Source organism: Myotis daubentonii, chromosome 3 (genome assembly GCF_963259705.1).
Source record: "Myotis daubentonii chromosome 3, mMyoDau2.1, whole genome shotgun sequence".
Taxonomy (NCBI): Eukaryota; Metazoa; Chordata; class Mammalia; order Chiroptera; family Vespertilionidae; genus Myotis; species Myotis daubentonii.
Window position 1 is genome coordinate 175900469 of NC_081842.1, and position 25277 is coordinate 175925745.

The following is a 25277-nucleotide window of genomic DNA, read 5'->3' on the forward strand; positions in this document are numbered from 1 at the left end:
TAATAATATTGAGTGCTATGTGAGTAAAAACAAGGGGAATTAAGAACGTTGATTTAGCTATCAGCCCTGAATTCGATCTGCGAATCTATCATTTACTCAATACCCAATATTTAATATATTATTTTATCTCTATGGAATTCATCTATGAAATGGGCATTAGATTACCTACTTGCTTGGATACTGGAAAAATTAACTAACATACATGTTAAAAAACTCAATGGTTGCCCTAACTGGTTTGGCTCAGTGGATAGAGCGTCAGCCTGCAGACTCAAGGGTCCCAGGTTTGATTCCAGTCAATGGCATGTACCTCGGTTGCAGGCACATACCCAGTAGGGAGTGTGCAGGAGGCAGCTGATTGATGTTTATCTCTCATTGATGTTTCTAACTCTCTATCCCTCTCCCTTCCTCTGTTTAAAAAATCAATAACATATATTTTAAAAAAACCAACTCAATGGTTCATGGCTTACAGGTATCTTATAATTATTTTATCTGGTCTCTGTCTCATTTTGCTATCTCTACTTTATGGTTTAGATGATACAAATAAATTATAGGACAAGAAAGGGAAAATAACTACAGACAGATTTTAAAATAATATTATTATGAGTAGTATATCAATGAACTAAATGTTGACACATTTTAAAATATAGATAACAGATAAATTGCTCAAAAATTTAAAATAACATATACTAAATACAATACTAAATGTAAAACTACAATAGACTAGTAATTATTAAATAAAGTGAAATGATCGTCAAGAATATTACCTTTCAAAAATACTTTCTAGTCCTAGATATTTTTACATTTGAATTCTATCAGATTTCAAGCTATAATAAATTTTTATCCTATGTAAGCTGTTCCAAAATATGGAAAATGTACAAAAAGTTATCCACCCCATTTTTTTTTTCCACCCCATTTTTGAGGCTGTATAATTCTAATTCTGATTCCAAAATCAAGAAAAGAAAATTTCCCTGGCTGGTGTGGCATCGAAGGGTCACAGGTTTAATTCCCAGTTTAAAATCTGAGTTGCAGGTTTGATCTCTGGCCCTGGTCAGGGCTTATGTAGGAGGCAACCAGTTAATGTGTCTTTCTCACATCAATGTTTCTCTCCCCGCCGCCCCCTCCCCCACCACCACCCCCTTCACTCTCTCTAAAAAGCAATGGAAAAAATATCCTTGGGTGAGGATTAAAAAAAAGAATAAGAAAAGAAAATTATAGTCTTATTTATAATAATGAACATAATTATTTTTTTTCTCTGAGTGTCTAGAAGTGCCCCTGGCATGAGCCCACAGAAGCCGTGCTCACTCCTCGGGGCAGGCTTCTACACTGCTTCGGTCCACAAGCGAAACCTGGAAGGCCACAGGCGACCAACAGGAATTAGGATGGACCAAGAACATAAAATTTTTTATTTAAAAACTATAATTTAATTCAAGAGTGTATTAAAATATTTAATTTGACGTCTATGATATAGCCAAATATTGACCATTTTCTGACATAAGAAAAGCATTTTCATATGATTCAATCTAACAATAAATTATGAAGAAGGGTATAGGCCAGGAATGCAAGGATAGTTAATCATCAGGAAATTTTTCAAGGAAAATCACATTCATAAATTAAACTAGAAGAACTGAAAGATAATAATAGTAGATAAAGAAAAGCATTCTGAGAAAGTACAACATCTACTTAAGATTTTTCAAAAACCCCAAACTGTCAATGAATTGGAACAGAAAGCACTTTCTGAATTTAAATATACAAATAAAAGTATAATAAAAAGGCGTTTGTAAGTATTTAAAACCAACAGGGAATCAATATACAGAGAACTTCTATAAATCAAGCAGAAAAATAACAATAGGAATCTGATCAAAAGATATAAAATTCAAATGGCTTACAAACATGTGAAGAGACACTCAAATTCATTAGTAGTTATGGAACTGCTAATTAAAATGAGATATCAGTTTACACTATTAGACTGGCAAACATCAAAAAACTGGGTCATTAAGCCTTAGTGGAGATATGAGAATAGAGCAGCCGTGGGCAAACTACGGCCCGCGGGCTGGATCTGGCCTGTTTGAAATGAATAAAACTATTGAAAAAAAAGACCGTACCCTATTATGTAATGATGTTTACTTTGAATTTATATTAGTTCACACAAACACTCCATCCATGCTTTTGTTCCGGCCCTCTGGTCCAGTTTAAGAACCCATTGTGGCCCTCGAGTCAAAAAAGTTTGCCCACCCCTGGAATAGAGGAACCCTCACACACTGTGGTTAGGAGTGTTGAGTGGTGTAGCTATTCTGGAGAGCAGCCTGACACTACTTAATCAAATTAAGCCTACACATAGTGTATAAACCAGCAATTCCACTCTTGGGTATATATAGCCTAATGAATTCTTACACAGGTCTCAAACAAGACAACCGGCTAATATTCATTACAATGTTATTTGAGATAACAGGGAGTTGGGAGTAATCTGGGTGTCTGTCATTGGGGGAGAGGATAGATGAAATGTGGTGGACACCAGTGTGTACTGTCAGCAGATAGAAGCAATTCACTGTAAGCAGTAATATGGAGAGATTTAAAACTAGTGCTGAAATCAATTTACAGTAGCTAAGATCTGGAAACAGTCCAAGTGTCCATCAGTAGATGAGTGGATAAAAAAGCTGTGGTACATTTATACCATGGAATACTATGCAGCAGTAAAAAGAAGAATCTGTTACCCTTTGAGACAGCATGGAGGGACCTGGAGAGGGTCATGCTAACTGAAATAAGTCAGTCAGAGAAAGACAAGTATCACATGATCTCACTCATATGTGGAATCTAAGTAACAAAATAACTGATGAACGTGGAGTGGATCCAGAGACAAGGAAGCATGGAACAGAGTGCAGAATCCTGGAGGGAAGGCGGGGGAGTGTGGGTGGGTGGGAAGTAATCAACCAAGAACCTTGTATGCATATATGCACGGCCCATGGCCACAGACAATGGGGTGGTGAGGGCCTGGGCTGGGAGGGAGGGGGAGGGATAGGGGTGGCAGGGGCAGGCTGGAGGGGGTCAATGGGCAAAAAAAGGGGACACATGTAATACTTTCAACAATAAAGAATTATTTAAAAATAAAAAATAAAAACAGTGCTGAATGAAAAGGAGAAAAGACAGAATGCAAATTAAGGTCAATGCACGAAAACACACAAGACATATTTTGGAAGCAAATATACAAAGACACAAGTATTTAACACATTAGAATGATTAATTATAATGGGTGAAAAAAGTAGAAAGAGCAAGGGCAAAAGAGTCAGAATCCAGTTCTAATCTTTAGCCGAGGCATTTCACACCAGTAGTTCCTTGGACCAGTCAGTGAACCTCCACAAACTACAGATTTTTTATTTGTAAAATGAGGTTGTTACCTTAAAAATACATGTTATGCCCTGGCTGGTCTGGCTCATGGTTAGAGCATTGGCCCACAGACCAAAGGTCAAGGGTTTGATTCCAGCCAGGGGCATGTATCTCGGTTACAGGTTCCCCACCCGAGTTGGGGCGCATGTGGGAGGCAACCAATTGATGTGTCTCTCTCACGTTGATGTTTTTCTCTTTCTCCCCCTCTGCTCTTTCTTCCACTCTCTCTGGAAATCAATGGAAAAAATGTCCTAGAATAAGGTTTTAAAAAAAAAAAAAGATGTGACCTAAAAATGCCTAAGACATCAGGTCTAAATAATATTAGGGGGAAAATACAACCATGGTTTTGTTTCCATGGCTTAGTTATGTTGTGGTTTTAAGTTAGTCTTAAGTTGGTGACAACTTGACTCTTTTCTTCTTTAACTGTATCTTGAGGAAAATTGACTTGTGAAGGAAGCAATGGTTTTTCCATGGAGGCATGAGGAAGCAGGCACACAGTCCTCCAAGGGAATCATTAGAGGAAGGGTAGCACCATTCTCCCAGGCTCTCTTCTCTGAGTTTCACACATTGAGGAGTCCCCAGACAACTTCTGTGCATATAAAGGAATCACAGCACCCTGCAGGTGGGATGGTGGAGCAGGTGAGGGGGCAGTGCCAGGCCAAGGCAGGGTGCCAGGCGGGGCCGTGAGGTGGGGGTGCAAGCTGGGGCCCTGATCTCCTCAGGCCACTCCAGGGACCCCAGCTACGCACAAATTCATGCACCGGGCCTCTAGTTGATATAAGGATGCAAACCCAGTTTTGTCTGTCTTCACAGTACAATCTGAAAGTATTTTTTAAAAAAATTTTGTTACTTTATACTTCCCTATTCCAGAATATAATAACCATTTGTGAGGTTCCTTGTACATGCATTTCACTGCTGTCTTCTGTACCTAATATAGTGTCTGGTTGTTAATATGTGAAATATATGCCAGTTGAAATCATAAAAGAATGGTTTCTAAGGTTTTCTTCAATTGCTGTGCCATATTATTAAATCAATGCCCCGAACAATGTGACAAAAACATGGTGGAGTCCTAACAGCATGACACAAAAGTTTTTCAGAGATAATGCATTCTTTCAGTTAAAAGAAGTAGACTGGTTTCTTCTTTAGACTTGCATTCAAAAGTAAAAAAATCCATTAGGACTATTAGAAAAAAAAATAACAAGGTATGCCTTATCTTTTAAAATAGACTATTAAACGGAAGAAACTTGAAAAGTAAAAGCATTTATACTTTATCATTTTTTCAATGCATCATAAAATGCTTTGTAACATACATGCTCGTTAATCTTCAGTTAAATTTTTATTGTTAAGATTTTCAGGCCTCAGAATTTGAATTATCCTACAGTTTTTATTTAGACTCATAACTTGGAAGGGGCTTAAAAGATGAGTGATCCAGCCCTAGCTGGTTTGGCTCCGTGGATAGAGCATTGGCCTGCGGATTGAAAGGTCTCAGGTTTGATTCCATTCAAGGGTGTGCAGGAGGTAGCCAATCAATGATTCTCTCTCATCATTGACGTTTCTATGTTTCCCTCCCCCTTATTCTCTGAAATCAATAAAAATATATTAAAAAAAAGAAGAGCAGTCCAACTCCTATACAAATTAAATGCTATGTTTTCACTATATCACAGAATCAAAGACTTTTAATGCAGGCAAAATAAACCAAGAAATCATCTAGAGCTACCTTCTCTTAAAGCACCCCCTACCTTGGAATCCATTTCATAAAGAACAAAATTAGACTGTAAAAAGAAGATCCTGTATAAGGTTATGAAGCTAATTTATAGCTAGAAATGAAAGTCTTCTTCTAATATGTAGTGTAATTCCTTCTCTACCAAATCATGTTAAATCTCTCCAATAACATTAAAAAAAAATACAAATACTTAAAATTTCTCCTTTAGTTGAAGAAGCTATATTTAGAGTCATCATATTATCATAATACCTCTGTACATAAAAGAAACTTTCCAAAGTTCATCATGTCATTGAATCCTCCCACACCTTTGCAAACATTTCTATATGCAGATGAGTAGACTGATACTTAGAGAGGTGAGGTGGTTTGGCCAGCATTTGGGTCCAAGTGCCGTGCTCTCTTCATCACATCACAGCTAACACTTAGACTGGTAGAATGTTTAATAAGAGGCTCCCTTAAGGGAGCTGAAACAATGGTTCCCAGTCCTAGTCTGCTTAGATCATTTGGCAGGCAGGCTACCTAAAATCACCCCGAGAGCCTGTAAAATAGGATCATAACAAGGCTCCACCAGCTGAGATTCTGAGCCAGTAAGTTTGGGGTAAGGTTTGGGAATAGGGTCAAGTTCTCTTTGTAACAGGCCCTGAGTTGATTTTCATGGGCAGCTATACCTGTAAATAACAGCTTACTCTCCCATGCAACACAAATTTTTTTTCTAGAGCTATCATGACAGTCAACCATAATGTTCACAGACAACCAAAATTTAAGGCAGGCTTGAAATATGCTTTTCACAAGAACTAATCTAATATGGAGACTATCTCTGGCTCCATAATTGTGCTCAGGATTAAATATGAAATTTGTTTTGACTGTACAGTAGATTGCTTTAGAATATCAATCTCAATCTTTTCCCCTCTATCTCCTACCCTCTCACATAGCTGCCTCCTGCCTTCTCAAATCGCAGAAGTTCCCTGTAATTTCCATTACCAATTACTTCTACTCTGTAGGTATAATTAAAGGTGAACTAGAATTTCAAAAGGGTTTGAGAAGGAAAACAGAGTTAGTGTGTGGGAGAAAGCAGTACTGAGCTTTCATCTTTGGAAAATCAAGACACTGCATGCCACCTTAACAACTCAGGATTTAAGAAAGAAACCATACTGGGGGGAAAGTAGAATCTATAATACTTTCAACAATAAAGATTTTAAAAAGAAAAGAAAAGAAAGAAGCCACAGTATAGCCCCTCCAGTGCACAGCTGAGTCAGCACAAAGTGTTCTGCAGCATTAGACATGTGGCTCCACCACAGGGAACCCCACACTGCCTGGCATTTGCTCTTAGGGTGGGGGGAGTCGTTTCCATGGCAACCAGTGGGTGGGGAAGGGGATACATGGAAAGAAAATGTATAAGGAAAGCAGTTTTCTTAAAACATTTCAATTTAACTAAAATGCATTAAAGAGGTAGGATAAAGAATATTATTTTACTTGAAGCCAATGAAGTTCTCCTCTAAAATTAAGAAAAATAAAATCCAAAGAAGCCACACACACACACACACACACACACACACACACACACACACACACACCCTGCCGGAAGCCGGTCCATCCTTGCTGCTTGACACAGTCGCTGCAGGAAAGAAACATCTGCACAGCATATGTTTCAAGGGGCCTGGCGTATATAGCATACTGTTCTTAATATGTTTGCTCCCCTTAGCGCTGTGTGTTTTAACCAAGGTCACCTCTCCGAGAAAGGTTGTTTCCCCAGGTAGGAATTTTTCCCTGAAGTCAGGGAGGGGATGCCTCTCCTAGAAAGGTTGTTTCCCCAGGTAGGAATTTTTCCCTGAAGTCAGGGAGGGGATGAAACTCCTTAACTAAGTACCAGGCGGGTAGTTAATCACTACAAACAATCATGCTTAAGCTACATAATCTTTACTCCCTGGAATGGAGATAAGAAACGCCCTAACGTTTGTAATAGAAATTGACAGGATTAAAATCAACTGGGATAAATACGGATGTAACAAGACAATAAACAGCAGAACCTCTCTGGAGATCGAGACCAGAACTTGGCTGGAGATCCTGGCTAGGCTGCTGATCAACTGAATGCTGTCTCCGTGTCATTCCTTCTTCGCCAACTCCGTCTACGCCTTTGGGAACCCCTGGACCTGCTGGGGTTGGACCCCGGCAACACCCCTTATATAACTACTCAATTTTAGCAACAAAACATTAAAAGTGTTATAATCATCCAGGATCTTACTATACCCATTACTGGTATTGCCAAGAAATATTTGTAATAAACAGCCAATCTTTATACTGATCTTCATTGACTTTCACACTGTGTAATTAAGCGAAGGTAGTTCCTATTCCCAAATAATCTAGATGCCCTTCAATTTCTAAATACTAGTAGAACTCACTAGGCTTTACTTCAATCCCTGGAATGAACAGCAGCCTAGAATAAAGGAGAGAGGGAAGGCTTTTGACTCAGCTGAACAGTCACTCTTGTTTTAAACATGGATTTTCTAGCCCCATGACAATATTATCTAAAGAAAGGAATCCCAAAATGCTCATAATTCTGTATCAAACCAGCGATACCTTTTCCTGTCCAAAAAAGTCAATAAGATTTCTCCAGTATGGACTCAGGATGTTTTCCCACCATCACAGGATATTAAGTGTTGCTAAATAACAGAACCTTTCTCTCAAGAAAGAAACTTAATTCAAGTCACTGCCCAGTTTTTTAATAGAAAATGTTCAACACACTGGAATAATGATCCAATACAACTTCAAAAGCATTTTGTTACCTGGTCTGTTTCCAAATAATAAAGAATAAAATTACAGAGAAAAATATTTAAGTATATTTTTCTATACATTAAGTACAACAATCCCACTTTTAAATAATCAGGTTATGATATGCATCTCAATCTAATTTTCTTATGCAGTAATCACTTTTCATTCACTGAGAGTTAATCAGTACCTACAGATTTGAGAAGTAAAAACATGAAAGAAAACCATAACTGATAAACAAAACAAAACACACACACACACACACAAAAATCAGCATGTGAACTCCAGTCATAAGGGGCAAATCTCAAGTGAAAACCCACAAATAGAGAAAATAAGGAAAACATGTCCACATAAACTACATTTGGCATGACAACAAATAAACAAACCTTCCTCTTATAAGTAGAAATTAACTTAGAAACACAAGACCTACAGATAAGTACCAGTATAATAATAACAGCTAGATATTGTTCTAAGCACTTTATAATTTAATTCATTTAATCTTTATAAAAATTGATTTGGGCCCTAGCCGGTTTGGCTCAGTGTATAGAGCGTAGGCCTGCGGACCAACGCGTCCCAGGTTTGATTCTGGGCAAGGGCACATACCATGGTTGCAGACTCCTCCCCAGCTCGGGTCACACGGCTCGTCAGGAGGCAACCAATCCATGTGTTCTCCTCACATCGGTATTTCTCTCTGTTTTTCCCTTTCTCTTCCACTCTCTCTAAAAATCAGTGGAAAAATATCCTCAGGTAAGGATAAAAAAATCGATTTGGTAGATATTATTATCCCCTTTTAAAGGTGAAGAAACTAAGGGACAGAGAGGGTAGATAGCTTGTGCGGTAACAAGCAAGTGAATAGTAAAGCTGGGATTTGAAACCAGAAAGTTTGGCTATGGTGTCGATGATCTTAGGTGAAAGTCAGGGCCAGAATTAAACAAAAATGTATTAATATAGGTCTTGGGGGGAAAAAAACAACAGAAAAATTGAGTAATTTCCTTCACAATAATTCAATTTATATTAGATATAAGAATAGAAAAGAAACTCAACCATAAATTTAAAGTGACAAAATTCAGGCAGTTAATGAGAGCAAAAATCATTAACATTATTTCCTTAAGAGGCCATGGAGTAAAAAAATAAAAGCCTCAACTGATAATAAAAATCTAAAATGTTCCCATTAGATGAATCAAAATTCAAATGAGTCAATGTACAATGAGTACATTTTAAACAAGGCACTGTATTAATATTGACTGAACTTTCCCTGACACTATGCTGATCCCTTTGCATATTTGGAGTTATGAAATACAATCCTCAAGATGCCCATTTACAGAAGAATAGGTAAGTAATTATGGCATGTTCATAAAATGGAACTGTATTCAACAATGAAAACCAACCACTCCTATGGGCAACATGTTTGAATATTAGAAATGTACAGTTGACTGAAAGAAAACAAGACAGAAAAGCATATATACCACATGATTCAATTTTTATCAAGTTCAAAAAACAGGCAAAGCTATTCTATAGTTTAAATGTCAAGAGAGAATTGACCTTTGGGGAAGAGGGAAGAAAGGGTGAATCAGAAAACGTGATGTTTTCTGAGTGTTAGTGATATTCTATTTTGTGTTCTGGATGGTGGGTGAAAAGTCATCAAACTGTAGTATAGTTTTCTGTTTGTATATGCTTCAATACATTTATATTTTAAAAAGAGAATAAAATATTTTATTTTAAAATATAAAATAAAATTATATTTTAAAGAGAATAAAATAATGCAATGTGAGAACCTTGCTTGAAATCTGATTTGAAGAAACCAATTATAAGAAACACTCTAATTATGGATATTAGATAAAACCAAAAAATTATAGTGTTAAGTACATTATTGGTATTATGGTTACATTATTATGTATTTTTTATTTTTTTGAAAATGAATATACTTTCAGTCATAGACTTTATTTCTTTATTTTTTTCAAGAGGGAGATTATAATTCTTTTTAAACTTATCTTCATTGCTGAAAGTATTACAGATGTCCCCTTTCCTCCCCCCACCTCCCCCACTGACTCCCTCCACCCCCTGCACATGTACAGATGAAATTACATGATGTCTGGAAATGGTTTAATAATATTTTGTAAATAAAAAGAAGGGATAAGGTGAAGCAAGTACAGTAAAACCTTGGTAACTGATTCTTGGAGAATAATATAGGAGAATTCACTGACTGTTCTTTTCATATTTACAGTGTCTGAAAATTTTCACAAAGAAAAAAACAAAACCCTCCTAGTGATTCCATGAGATTTAATCACATGATCTTACAGATGATGAAACTGGGACTCATGGAAGTAATGGAATTTGCCCAAACTCGCATTTAGTAATTGGTAGACCTGGGGTTCACATTCAGCTGTCTCACCCCAAATCCCATATGCTTTCCCACCACACAAGGAAGATGAAAAAATAAGTGTGTTGTGTTCACATCTCCTACCGATATCACTATGGTAATATCAAAATGGCAGAAGGGAAGTCTGTAGCCTGCCTCAGTCCTTTGGGAATTTATAATTTAAGGAGGAGACATGGAGCACTCCTAGGCAATCCTGAGAGCCGAGCCTTTGGAAGTTTCATTTGGCAGCAGTTCACACTATGACTTAAAGAGGGGACTAGGAGAAACAGGAAGGCTATAAAAATACAATGATGGGCAAATAATTAGAGGCAAAGCGAGGATGTGGTGGTAGAAAATCATTTGACAGATAAAATCAACAAGGCTTGAAAACTGGAGGTAAAGGAAGGGGAAGGATAACAGGGAAACTGAGGTCTGATCCTTAGAGACAAGGAGTGAAGGACAAGGAGGTGACTAGTTAGTTTCAATGAGCTGGTTTGTGGTATCAATAACAGGTGGCTGATGAATTTGACCTGGAGCTCAAAGTGAAGGAGAAAATATGTCCTGAACTGCTGCTAGATAAGGCAGAGATGGATAACACTTGACCAGTGTTTGACAATGAATTAGCACGCAACTGGGAAGAATGGCTAAGACTGATAAGAAATATGGGCGAAGGCCGTGATCGGCAAACCGCGGCTTGCGATCCACATGCGGCTCTTTGGCCCCTCGAGTGTGGCTCTTTCACAAAATACCACGTGCGGGTGTGCACATACAGTGCAATTGAAACTTCATGGCCCATGCGCAGAAGTCGGTATTTTGTGGAAGAGCCAGTATTTTGTGGAAGAGCCACACTCAAGGGGCCAAAGAGCCACATGTGGCTCACGAGCCGCAGTTTGCCAAGCCACAGTTTGCCGACCACTGGTAAAGGATCAATTGAAATGGAAAAAGAAACTCAAGGATTCAGAAAAAAGAGTAATAGCTAACTTTATCCATTTATTCATTATCTGGGCCAGGCTTTATACTATTTGCTAAGGACATTAGGGTGAATTAAAAGAGGGGGGGTGGGAAGGGCTAAAGTAGGTAATAGCAAAAGAATAAGAAATTCTAAACATGATTGGGATCTTTCTTTCAGTCACATATCAGCAGGCTAAGGAAGATGCATGTCTGTAATAAGTACCTAAATGCTGAAGAATCACTTTAGTTTGGAGAGGGAATAAAATCAGTCCGGAGCTTTCACAATCACGGACACCAAGGACCACAGAGGATAGTGCAAACAAATGGCAAAACCAGGAACGGAGTCCAAAAGTTCTCATTAATTAGGCAGCTTCACTATTCTAGGTCTCAGATGTGGAGGCAATGAGGCCCGGGCTAAACTGAAGTTTGAAGTGGGCTGTCTTCATCTCTCCTTTTCACAAATCTGACCCCAATTCCTTCTTCATTTCATGCCAAGACCTCTGATTCTGAGGGATGTGGGAGAAGGCAAACATTCAGTGGGGGAGATGCAGTTGGCAAATGATCTATTTACGAAGTACAAGTTCATTTACCACCTATCGGCTGAAAACATAAACTTAAATTAGTTTAATACAGAGGAAAGTTATCCACCCTAATTAGTGAAGACAGACACATCTGTACCCATGTTCAAATACATTCAGTCCTTTTTTTAAAAAAATTATGTATTGGTTTTAGAGAGAGAGGAAGGGGGAAAGAGAGAGCAACATTAATTTGTCCACTTATTTATGCATTCATTAGTTGCTTCATGAATGTAACTTGACTGGAGATCGAACCTGCAACCTTGGTGTATCAGGACGATGCTCTAAATAACTGAGCTACCTGGCCAGGGCCTCATATGTTCAACCTCGATGGATATGTCCAGTGAGGCCTTTCTGTAAGAGCACTGTTATACCCAAAGTGTGGTCCACAGATCACCAGAGGTAGTTATGTATAAAATACAGTTGTCTGGGCTCCAAGTCATTCTACAAAATCTAAATCTTGGAATGTAGCCAAGGAGTCATCATGTTTTAAAAACAACAACACAGATTTCTATACAATTCTTATACACATTAAAGAATATGGTTGAGCCCTGGCCAGGTGGCTCAGTTGATTAGAGTGTCATCCGGTATACCAAAGGGTTGCAGGTTCGATTCTCAGTCAGGGCACATACATAGGTTGTGGATTCGATTCCTGGATGGGCTGCATATGGGAGGCAACCGCTCGATGTTTCTCTCACATGGATGTTTCTCTCTCTCTCCCTCTCTCTCTCAAAAGTCAATAAAATAAAAAAAAAGAATTCTGTTGAAAAACCTACAAAAGTACCTATCCAAGAGCAAAATGCCTTAATGGCCCTTGGATATGTCTGAAAACAAGGTATAAGACAGGGTTTGATTATTATTGACCTTACATTTTTACTGTCTTAAGAGAGAGAGCTGTAAAAACATTCTGATTTTGACAAACAGCACTGAGGAGGCCAAATGTAATTTCAAAACACTCTTTATAATCACTTGTATATTTTCACTATTAGGAGAATAAAGAATATGGTTCTTTAATCACCACAAAAGCATCGAGTTGCATAACCCTCATTATGGTGAGAGCGTAGCAGAAATGTGTTAGAGTTGGGCTGACTTTGCTTTCTGGTCATTCCCCAGTCATGCAATAACGCTCAACCAAAGCTCCACACTGGCAACAGACCGCGGAGCCCAGCAGTGGCGCCGACAGCGCGAAGGTGTTTAATTATGTCCTCTGGAGGGAGGGAAAATGGCAGTTTCCAATAATTAAAGGGAACTGTAGTAGTCTGTAAGAAAAGGAATATAACATGGTATTTGCCAAGTTCATCTGGTCCTCTAGTGACTGATACTTTGGAAGCAAACTTCCCTCTGCATACCTGCTTCAGAAACCATCTGCCCTGTTTGCCTAGGGCTCTGCACGTGTTTATTAGTTCCGATAACCAACACAGCCAGGTCCAGGGAAGAAGTAGAATTCTGACATTTGACTGTTTTCGCGTAGTCGTCTTCAGTTGCTTCATGTTCATGTTCCCCACTATCATGAGAGGAGAAACTACCTCTGTTTTGTGTAGGCAGAGGTTCTGGCCCAGAGTTGATGCAGCATAAATATATGAATAAATTATACGAACACAAACTTACAAATTCTTCATTATCTGAATTGCTCAAGGAACAGGTTAAGTTAGACAAAATTTCTAAGGAATAGAGTTTTATTTCCCCAAGAATTAAATTTTATTAAAAGACTCCAACTGAAAAGAACATCTGTTCTGAGCAATTCAGATATTTCATCATTATTAGAAACACTACCATTTAGGTGTGTTAAACTAGACTCAATCAGAAGAAAAGTATAAGAGGTTTAGAGTCAGAAGCTCTTCACTAAAATGCAAATAATGAAGTAAAAAAGAACTACTGTTCAAATTCAATTGATGCCACATTCCCATGTTTAAAATAAGAACAATAACCCTTTTTGTCCTATGAATTTCAAAATATGGAATTAAAGAATATAATCTTAGCTGAATGCCTAGCTCACAGTAGTTTTATGTACTTGAAATTTATTCCTTAACCAGCCCAAACTTCCCTTTCTTACCTATCACAGTTGGAGAGCTTAAAATAACACATAAACCAGTTTTAATGACATAGCAGTAATATCCAGAATATTAAAGAATTCCTACAACTCAACAATAACAAAACAACTTGATTAAAAAATAAGCCAAGGACTTGAAAAGATAGTTCTCCAAAGGGGATACACAAATGGCCAGTAAACAAATGAAAAGATTTCAACCTTACTAATCATCAGAGAAATGAAAATCAAAACCACAATGAGATACCATGGTGTACTCATTAGGATGGCTACAAAAACCAGAAAATAACAAGTGTGAGTGAGGTTATGGAGAAACTGGAACATTTGTCTCTTATCGGTAGCCATGTAATATTATGCAGCTCGTATGGAAAACAGTATGATGACTTCTCACAAAATGAAATATAGAATTGTCATATGATTCATCACTTTCACCTCTGGGGATATACGCAAAAGAATTGAAAGTGAGGTCTTGAGGAGACAGTTGCACACCCGTGTTCATAGTCGTACTTTTCACAAGTTTTCTATCACAGTGAAAAAAGGAAGAAGAGTCTATTAAAAAAAAGTTTACCCTTGAGATTTTACTTAAGGTTACGTTGTGATCTAGATATGCATTTGCCAAAATGAGTTATGAAGAAAATCACATATATGTTCTGTGGAAAGGCTGCTGCAGAAAGGAAGCATCTATCCCATACAGCTAAGAAGTCAACAAAAAGGTTTATTTCTAAAAGACTGGTAGCTAAGATGATTAGATACCAAAGACCGTTAAAATACTCTGACAAGACTCATCATTCATCTTCTTCCCTCAGAGGAAGAGATACTTGTTCTCTCTCTGGTGTTGGTATTTTTGCACCATTTAATACTTTACTCCTTGGGCTTTCATATCCTTTTAGCCTTTTCTTAGGCAGTTGCAATAATAAAGGGATTACTTCAGGCACTGTAGCCAGTCCTTTCTCACTTTTGTCTTGTCTTTAGATCAGTCACACTGTGGACACAGCTGACAGTCAGAACCTGCATAAGATCTTGCACATGGGTGAGCAACTGCTCTCACAAGATAAAAGAGAAAATAAATGAGAGGGGAGGAAGCTGGAATAGACAAGCAAAAGAGAAAGGTAAAAGTAACAGCAGAGGAGGAAAGCAAGCGAAGAAACATCTGTGGAAGACTCGTCTAAAATCTCTCATGGGCACTTCTGAACTCAAATTTATACCAATAACAGATGCGGCCTTTAAAGTGACAGTTACCTTCAAATAAGTGATTTCACTGAACACTTCCTTAGTTCTTTCTAGAAATAAGAAATACTGAGGCTTGGAGGAATTAAGTGAACTGCCAAGAAAATTAGCTAGTGAAGGGCAGAGTGGATATTTTGACATAAATCACTGCCTCTTTCATTAATTATAAACCACACGTGTCTTTAAAGGGCAATACGAAGCTGTATTTAGCACACTACCTTTTTTCTAATATGTAGTCAAGTCAATTCTATTAAGAGCAGTACTGAATGCTTGTTAAGGTATCTTTCCTTGACTAGAAATTTCAACTTTTAAGATATAATTTAAGGTAAAATTATCAAAACAAAAATGTTTAGAAAAAAATTAAGATTTTTGGAATAAAAAGAGAGCTCTCCATTTGGTACAGCTAAATAAAAATACAGTGACCCCTTATATTTTTGTTAATCATATAAATCCATAATACTCCATACAAGACGTATAAAAGTGGTCAGTAAATGTTTCTATTGTAGCTCCATTTTCTGCCAGGCTCTCTTGCATAATGCACTCTAGCCATATTATAATATCACAGCTCCTCTGCTTTTCCATGCCTTAATGACTCCGTAAAATGCTCAGAGTTCCATGATTCCTCAGGCAGGATTCAGAGTCCTTTCTCTTATTCCAAAGTACCTGGGGAGCCTTCCTCTATCAAAGCTCTTCCTCCACTGCGAAAGCTGACCGATTCATCTATCTTCCTCAATGGACTGGGCTCCTTGAGAACCAGATGTGGGTCTCACTTATTTTGTAGCCCCAACACTTACCATGGTATCTGGCACATAGCAAGCATTCGGTTAAATAATATTTGATTCCCGTCCTCAAGAAGTTAAGGATGAGAGACCAACTATTTTTTCAGGTTTGCCTTCTCTGACAATTCCCTTTGCTTAAGTTTGATGACATTCTGTGATCCCAACAGGTTACCATTAAAAAAAAAAAAAAAAAAAAGATGAGGGGGCACTAGCAAGAGAAAAAAACCCAAGCTACCTGGTACAAAATCCATTTAATTCCTATATAACAGGTTGCTGGGTGATTTCCCAGGCCAGTGCCCCTAGGGAGCCTGGGTCTTCCTATCTCACTCTCCTGGTACAAATCCCCTGTACTCAGGCTGTCCAAAGCAATGCCTCCTCAGTTAAATTGGGCAACAGAACCTAGTGATGAAGTATGGAGGCTCTGGAGTCAGACTGTGGGGGTTCAAATCCTACTTCTGCCACTTGCATTTGGAGAACCTTGGATTGAGGAACCTCCTTCTTTCTTTGGTTACCTATATGTAAAGTGAAAATAATAACAGTAACTATATGTTTGAATTGTTTGGGGGAATATGTCAGGTAACTCATGTGAAGTATAACGCAACTCCTGGTCCTACTCCCCACTCTTACTCTACTTTTTTAGCTTTGCAGAATCCCGGAGCTCCCCACATCTGTAATTTTTCTACATAATAATTACCTCACAACCTTCTGCCCTTGTCACTGGTTTACTCTGTCCCTGGTCAACTGAACTACCTAACCCCCTGGTTACTACTTCCACCCCATGAGACCCAAGAACAGAAATAAAACATGTTCCTTTGACTGACGTGCAGGGGTGGGCGGTGAGAAGTGCACTTTGAGAATCACTGTGTTCACTAAATAATGATGTCACTTTTAGCTTGGAGAAATAAAAAAACAGTTACGAGATGAATGCAGATGATATTAAAGACAATAATTATATTCAAATGCAAATAACATCTACTGAGAATAAGTTTTACATTAGGCACTGCACCAAGCTCTTCATAAATCTTTTATTTCATTTAATACTGAGACTAACATTCGAGGTAACCATTAGCTCAGAACTTTAAGTAGCTTGATTGAAATTGCACAACCAGAAAGTGACCGAGTGAAATCTGAATACAGAGCTTCTGACGCTACACGCAAAGGCTCTTTTGACTACACTATAAGGTAGGTTTTATTTTTTTTATGCCAAAGACAAGAATGAGTTAAATTTACATATTTTTCTTGATCAGGATCTGTAATGTGAAAGTGAACTTTGCTTAGCTCTCCGGTATGAATATAAAGGCTTGAAATTATGCCTACTCATTCATTTAAAAAGGTTTTTAGTGAAACTTATCACATAGCAAGCGTGTTTCTAGATGCTGATGGGCAATGGAGATCTGGTCCTGGAACTTACCATCTAGTGAGAGAGAAAGAATTAATCTAATAATCACAAAATGAACTCAGATGGAAGGTATAAAGAAAGGCACCACAGGAAGTGAATACAAAAAGTGTCTGTACTTGAACTGGACATCAAGAAGAGAGTAAAGTTAAGAGTAATATTAGGCAGCGGGAAGCAAATGCAAAGACTCTGAGATAAGGAATAGGATGATTTACTGGAGGAACTGCCTGTATAGACAGAACACAGAAGGCGAGGGGCACAGAAAACACTGGAGGAAAGGGAAAAGAGATCCTGGGGCCATATCATGAGAACCTTTAGATCATTATAATGGGAAACCACTGAATTGGCCCAGATTGTCAACAAGATAGAATGAATGACTTATCTACAAAGATATCCTAATGAATGATCATGTTGTAAGTGCAAGCTAGAACTTTCTTAAAAAACATATATAAATTTAAATGTAAAACTACTACAATGTTAACTTCCAAAAAATCAGGTAAATGTGGATTTTGTAGCAGACAAAAGAAAAATCACCAACAGCACATTTTAATACTTCAGGCATAAAAATAAAAAAATCCTATTTATATATGCAGCCACAGATTAGAGGCTTTAAAATTTTTTGAATTGTAATGTTAAAATGAAAAAGGATATTAGAAAACACTATTTTTAATATCTAATACACTATTCCAAGCACATATAATCAAATGATCATGTACTATATTATGTAAGTATGGTACTTATACATGATTTGCTTTTAGAGTTAACTTACAAACTCCATTGAGAGTAAATGCTGCCTTATTTTCTTTTCTAATTACAAGTTATACAGATTTTAAATACCTTTTCTATATGCCAAGGAAATATCCTCTGAAAGTTTTCATCTGCCAATCACATTTTTACATAACTGGCTGTTTTAAGAATAGTCAAGAATATGTCATAAATTATATTGTTTTTCTATATACCTTAATATAAACTATAATAAATAATAATACAATATATATTACCTTCTGGAAATCATATTAGAATAAATAACAGCCAACTAAAATCATACAACTTTAAAAATGACTCCAAGAGAATCAAAATACTCTACAGCCCAAAATTTTCCCTCTCTTCTGGTTTGGATAGATAAGTATGAGCAAGCAATTAATCAAAAAAAAAGGGGGGGGGGATGATGTATGCTGCTTTTTATTCTATCCTACTTAAACAAAGTATTTGCAGTACTATAAGTATAAGACAAGTTCCACTTATATAGGCTTATGGACTTCTCTCCAAATTTCCTAGACTATTAAAAACCCAGCATTGGAAAGTCTGTTTGTTTGTTCTTTGATAGCCGTCCTACCTTTCTTCCTGAGTGACGAAACAAACACTTTTAGTTGGGCATGTGTCTGCTTACAAGAAAAATGTTTCCCAGACTCCTTTGTAGCTAACTGTTTAACTAAACTCTGGAAGTAGAATATAAATTAAAGAGTTATGTGCAACATTCCAACAATAGCCTTAAAAGGAGCAAGGTTGCCCTTCTCTTCTCTTTTTTCCTTCCTAGCAGCTGGAATGCAGCCCTGATGCCTGGAGTTAGCGTCCTCTAGACGCTGATGTAGGGAATGGAGGTGAAACACTGAACAGCAACAGTTGGAAAGGAGTGTGGGTCTCAGACACCGTGCAGTGCCCACTTCTAGCCTCATACCAGTGAGAAAATAGGTCTTTGCCCTTTAGAATAACTATTACTTTAGGGCTCACAGGGGAACTTAATCCTAACTGATGTCTTCCAAGTCCTTCCCTACATCATTCCCTGGTACTCTATCAACAAGTTAGATTACAGGAGGAAGATTATTCCTCTTCCTTAATCGTTGTAACAGTCCTCTACTGATTACTGTAATAAGTCTCTCCTCATTCAAAACCCCACAGCGTAACACCACAAGCCTTATCCAATTATTCTACATTTCTAGCTCAATTTGCCTCCTACCTGCTTGTCAGCTAAAAACTGCTTTGTACAAGTAATTCAAAACTGAACTACATACAGGGTATTTGAAATATATAGTATTTCAAGATGAAGGAAAAAAATCAAGACACGGAAGAACACAGTCAATGCCCAAAAACCTCCCATTCGTATGTCTTCTGCATATTTTTACATATCCCAGCGTTCATCCATTCACTCATTCATTTAATATTTATTGAGTATGTCCTTTGTACAAGACATTAACAAGATGTGCTGAATTAAAAATAATCAAGAATACTATTCTCATGACATTATAAACATAATGAATAACCCTATATGAGTAACAATATGGAGGCTTCCTTAAAAGTAAAGATCAATTATTAATTCAGTTTCCAGCCCTTCTCTCCAGAGAAGGGCTGGAAGAGAGGAAATTCCAAGCTTCTAATTATAGCTTGATTTTTCTGGTGATCAGCCCCACCCAGGACCCCACCCAGAGTTGCCTCATTAGAACAAAAGATACTACTAGTTCTCTTATAACTTAGGAATTTACAAGGTTTTAGGAATCCTGTGTCAGGGTCATAGTCAAAGGCAAATATTGGAATAAGAGATGCTCCTAGTGCTCTTATCACTTAGGAAATTACAAGGGTTTTAGGAGATCCGTGCCAGGAACTGGCAGGGAGAGACCAATATATATTTTTTGTATTATGTCACGACAATATTGTATATTAAAATATTCTGAGCAGTAAGAAAATGACTAAATTGATTCAATATTTGATATCACCACTTGCCAGAGAATTAGGGCCATGCTTTCACTGCAAATTAATTTAAGGATTTTTACAGCTGACTTTTTTATGGTATGGGAAAAACTTAAGTAACTAAGCTGGTTGACAAAATTTTGTGCCATCCAAGTACAGAAAGTCAGGAATTGTGAGTATATCACCAATTGTATGTGTAAGATAAATATAAAAGAATAATCATGTAAACAAATAATTTCATAGGAGTGTATCAAAATAAAGTTAAAACTTTCCATCTTGAACAAAGGAAAAATAATACACCAACTAATAAATATTTTTTTTGCATAGAGTTAACCTTTACAGAGTGTTTACTATTTAAAAATCAACATATTAAATACTTTATATATTTTATGCCACTTAATCACCTGGAAAAACTTATGTGGTAGGTGGTACTATCCCCATTTTGAGGGAAAGAAATAAAAAATAAGACAATTTTGTAATAAGTAATTTGCTTGAGGCTACACAGAGAGCAAGCTGTATGACAGGATTTGAACCCACATGTGATTCAAAGTTTTAACTTCTATGGTATAACTCAGGGGTTGGCAAACTTTCTGGAAAGAACTAGACAGTACATATTTTAGGCTTTGTGGGCCACACAGTCTCCATTGCAACCAATCAACTGTGCTGTGTGTTTTTTGTAGTTCAAAAGCACTAGAGACAATATGTAAATGAATGAGTGTGGTTATATTCCAATAAAACTTTATTTACAGAAACATGCAGAAGGCCAAATCTGGCCCACAGGCTATAGTTTGCTGAATCTTTCTTCCTTCCTTCCTTCCTTCCTTCCTTCCTTCCTTCCTTCCTTCCTTCCTTCCTTCCTTCCTTCCTTTCTTTCTTCTTTTTTTAAAAATATATTTTATTGATTTTTTACAGAGAGGAAGGGAGAAGGATAGAGAGTTAGAAACATCGATGAGAGAGAAACATCGATCAGCTGCCTCTTGTGCATCCCCTACTGGGGATGTGCCCGCAACCAAGGTACATGCCCTTGACCAGGATCGAACCTGGGAACCCTTGAGTCCGAAGGCTGAGGCTCTATCCACTGAGCCAAACCAGTTAGGGCTGAATCTTTCAATAATTAATTAATTTTAAATAAGTTCACCCTGCACCAAAGGTCTGCTGGTTATAAAATGAAATGCTGCTACTTTCTCCTACTTGACGAATAAACTATTTTGTGAATTGAACATGTTAGATCAGGGGTGGGCAAACTTTTTGACTCGAGGGCCACAATGGGTTCTTAAACTGGACCGGAGGGCTGGAACAAAAGCATGGATGGAGTGTTTGTGTGAACTAATATAAATTCAAAGTAAACATCATTACATAAAAGGGTACTGTCTTTTTTTTTTTTTAGTTTTATTCATTTCAAACGGGCCGAATCCGGCCCGCGGGCCATAGTTTGCCCACGGCTGTGTTAGATGCATAAATCATATTCCAGATTTGTTCACAATGAATTGCTCAATTTAAAAAAAAAGACTGAGAGCAGTAAAATAAACACGTTTGCCCATTATTCTACTGCCTACCTCCCCCAATTATGTAAATTCTTCATAAGAATTCCTTTATGATTATTGAAATCACCCCTCCCCCCAAATCCCAGTGTTCCAAGGGGAGATTATGTTCATCCCCTATATACCATCATTGTACAATGAAGCCCATAAAAAGAACTTCCTGAGTAATACATGTAGATGGTAGAATGATTTTGTCTTTTGTAAGCCACTGTTCAAGGAGAATGTCCACTTTATAAACTGCATAGATTTGGCTATTCCCTCATAAATATTCATTAGGTTACATGCTTAAGTGGCTTTTTCTACATCCGTTCAAAGAACATTTATTGAGCATCTACAATGATCTAAGCTGTGGATACAGGGGAGACTAATACCTAACCACCTAATCTCAATACCGTAATCACATGGGAGAGGTGATTACTGAAGCACAAACTAAAAGAAAGAAGAGCATAGCCACCCGGCATGGCTCAGTGGTTGACAATCAACCTATGAACCAAGAGGTCACAGTTCAATTCCCAGTCAGGGCACATGCCCGGGTTGCAGGCTCAATCCCCAGTGTGGGGCATGCAGGAGGCAGCCGATCAATGATTCTCTCTCATCATTGATATTTTTATCCATCTCTCCCTCTCCCTCCCTCTCTGAAACCAATAAAAATATATTTTAAAAAGGGGAAAAAAAGAAGAGCATAGATATAGGATCAAAGTTATAGACTCCATAGGGGCTGAGTAATGGGAAACTAAGTTTGTACAATCTGTGAAAACACAGATGATCTATATGCTAAAATGATTCTACTTGAAGAACAATCAAAACAGAGCCTACACAACTTGAAAATTATTATACTGCATACATGTGCTTTGGCAATCAATTAAATCCATTGTCTGTCATTTGAGGAACCAGAGCATTTTAACTTAATTTTGCACAGGATCAAGGAGATGTTTTCAGAGCTTTCCACATGGCACAGATGAGAAGCATTAACCAATATAGTTTTGTTTGTTATTAGACTATCACTATGAACACATTTTATCCGTGCAGATATAATCAAAACATATTCAAGAAACTTCTGATGTGTTCAAGCAAACACTTAGAGGGAAACTAGAAAACTGCCCATTAGATATAAAATCTTTTTAACCTTTTATATCTCATGATCTTTTGCTTTATGAAGCTAAAAGGTGCTACCTTCGAATTCCCAGCATGCTCTTTTAGCTTCTGAAATACTCAAGAGCAGATATTAAAAACCTGAAGCAGGTATAAGCAATATTGAGTCAAAACCCAAACTCAATTCAGAACATTTACCAAAATGCTAATACATTTCCATCTCAAAATATAATTAAATTTTAAAATTCCAGCTAAACATCTACTTTACCTTAGATGCTTACCCATTCCCTTCTGGTTAACATCAAGGGACTTGCTATTTCTTCTCCAAATACAGAAATTTTTCAGTAATGGAAGAGAAATTTGTTTACTCCAAGAAGCCTGATTCATGCTGAGCTGTGTGTGACACACGGGGAGGTGTACCCTGAAGACCGATGGCACGCCTCCATTACTGTGTTTTTCCCCAATTCAGCTTCATTAGGTTTGGGACTTTTGGGGGAAAAATTTGAACTTTCAATATTAAAATGTGGTTTGCTGAAAAATATAATGAACATTTTACTGTATTTGGCACTCCTCTTTTTTTAAATTCTAATTCCATGTCTATTTGGCCAATTACTGAAAAAGGAGGATAGTAAGCAGTTTGCCTTTGTCAATGGAAAGAATTATTTGAGAAGATTCTTGAAAATATGCAAAGTTAAAACTAGTTAAAAGTGCAGGCTTTGGAGTCATCTAGACTTCATCTATAAAATAATGTGACTTAAAAAAAACTTATAAAATTATATGCATTGAAAAAAATAATGCAATAAAGCATTGAGCACAGTGCCTAGAACATAAGTACTCCAGAAAAGTAAAGAAATGAGCCTATACATTTGATTTCAATGTTTGGAAATGTAGTCTCTATGGGTTAGTTACCATAAGCTTTCCACTTCAGAAAATAGCAAATTCTGAGGTTTTAGTGTTAGAATTCTTGCACCTCTAAAATCTGATTCTCCTTTGTGTATTTGCTTTGCTGCTAGTATCTTCCATGTATCCTTCCTGATACAGATGGTCTCTGTCCTTTTCCTCCCACCCTCCCAGCTTGTAACATTTCTTTGCCTTTGAGTGGACTCCCAAGTCTGGAGCTGCCATACTCCTGCCAGTTCTGCCAGCTTCCCAAGCTCAATCTTTTCTAGACGGCCTTCCAGAACATTTGCAACTATACACATTTTCTTGTCTTAGGAGGATTAGAAACTTCTTGAGGGCAGAGATCACATTAATGTATTTCTCCCCTTAAGCTTAGGACTGTGTTAAACTTCAAAAATTTTTAATGTTACGTCACTATGGCAACTGAGGTTATGTCATACTTCTACCAACCCAGGTATGAACCATTTTAAGCTTTTTATAAAAAGAGTTTTACCATCTTTAAAATAGAAATAATAAGACTAACTGACCTGGGATAGATATATTCATAACATACAATATGAATTCTTTATACTCTGCAAGTATCCGAGAGTCTTGGCTTATTATAAATGTAACAAAAAGCCAAATATATATATATATATTTTAAAAATACAGAACTACCTAAGAAAATATAACAGAAACATAAGAGTAATATTTATTACCTTACCTCCCCAGTGTATTCACCAAAAAAGAGAGTTTTTAGAAGAAAATAACTTTAAATGCTACTTAAGTTTTGATACAATCCCTCCCTAATTCAAATTGCAATAATCTCTTTGTTCAATATTAGATAAATTAAAATGAGTGTTTAACCTATATTCATATAGACAAACTTGAAATATTTTAAAGTGGCATAATACCACTGGTATCAAAGCAGCATAAAGCCATTTAAAAAAAGTTTTCTAACTAGTACAAAAGAAAAAATAAATTCTCTGCAGACTGAGGCCTCCTTTTATATTTACCATTCTATGTATAACTTTTTGTAAAATATGCCAATAAGACTTCTAACCTAAACATAATTTTTAAATTATTTTATGCAGATGTGACTCTTAACAAAAACGAAGCTTTTGTCAAATGTATTCATTAAAGTTTAATTTTTGAGCAATCTTCAAATAAACTGCTTTAAAGTTAAAAAAGTATATATGCCAAATGGAGACATGGACTAGAAAAATGCTGTTAAAAGTAACTGAATGCAGAGCAGTGACCATAATATGAAGACTGTTGCAAAGCATTAAAATTCTTTGGAGTTAAATATGCATATATAAATAGAAACCTTTAATAAATGCTGTATATATTCGTTATGAAAATCATGAACAATTAATCCTGACCAGGAACACTGAAAAACTAATCTACATATAACACATAAATACATGTTCACTTATGAGACACATTTATAGCTAATAATTTTTTTTGAAAAACGGACTTCATATATTATTTGAATAAAATGCAAAAGAGACAGAAATTCCTATGGACTAGATATACCCTTCCATTTCTGGAAAACCCACTATAGAGATGGCTGAGGGTTCTACTGGGGGTTTATGAAACCTGGCCAGTGGCAACTTCAAGATGGCGAGACAGAGATTAAGGAAATTCTCAGGGATGGCAGGTTATACTGAGATGAGTGAAGCACACCTGTATTTTTAATCTGAAAATTGATTTTAAAATCAAGAAACTTCTTAAAATAAAAGGAAAATGAACAAATTGCTCCAAGGAGTCTGACAAAAAAAGCAGGTAGGGCCCACAAATATTCAGGATCATTCCTATAGTTGCCTTGTCAATACAAGTTTGAGTAGCCCTGACAAGATGACAGACAATTGAAAACACA

The 25277-nt window shown here is 37.0% G+C and overlaps 1 protein-coding gene and 1 non-coding gene across 15 annotated transcripts in view; both read right to left on the minus strand.

Moving 5' to 3' along the window:
* The window catches only part of PATJ (PATJ crumbs cell polarity complex component), a 305718-nt gene that overhangs the window by 119763 nt on the left and 160678 nt on the right, over positions 1 to 25277 (minus strand). The window lies entirely within an intron of this gene.
* Positions 1255 to 1387, minus strand: LOC132232194 (small nucleolar RNA SNORA52). The gene has a single exon (XR_009452333.1). It is a non-coding gene; the product is annotated as a small nucleolar RNA SNORA52 (small nucleolar RNA).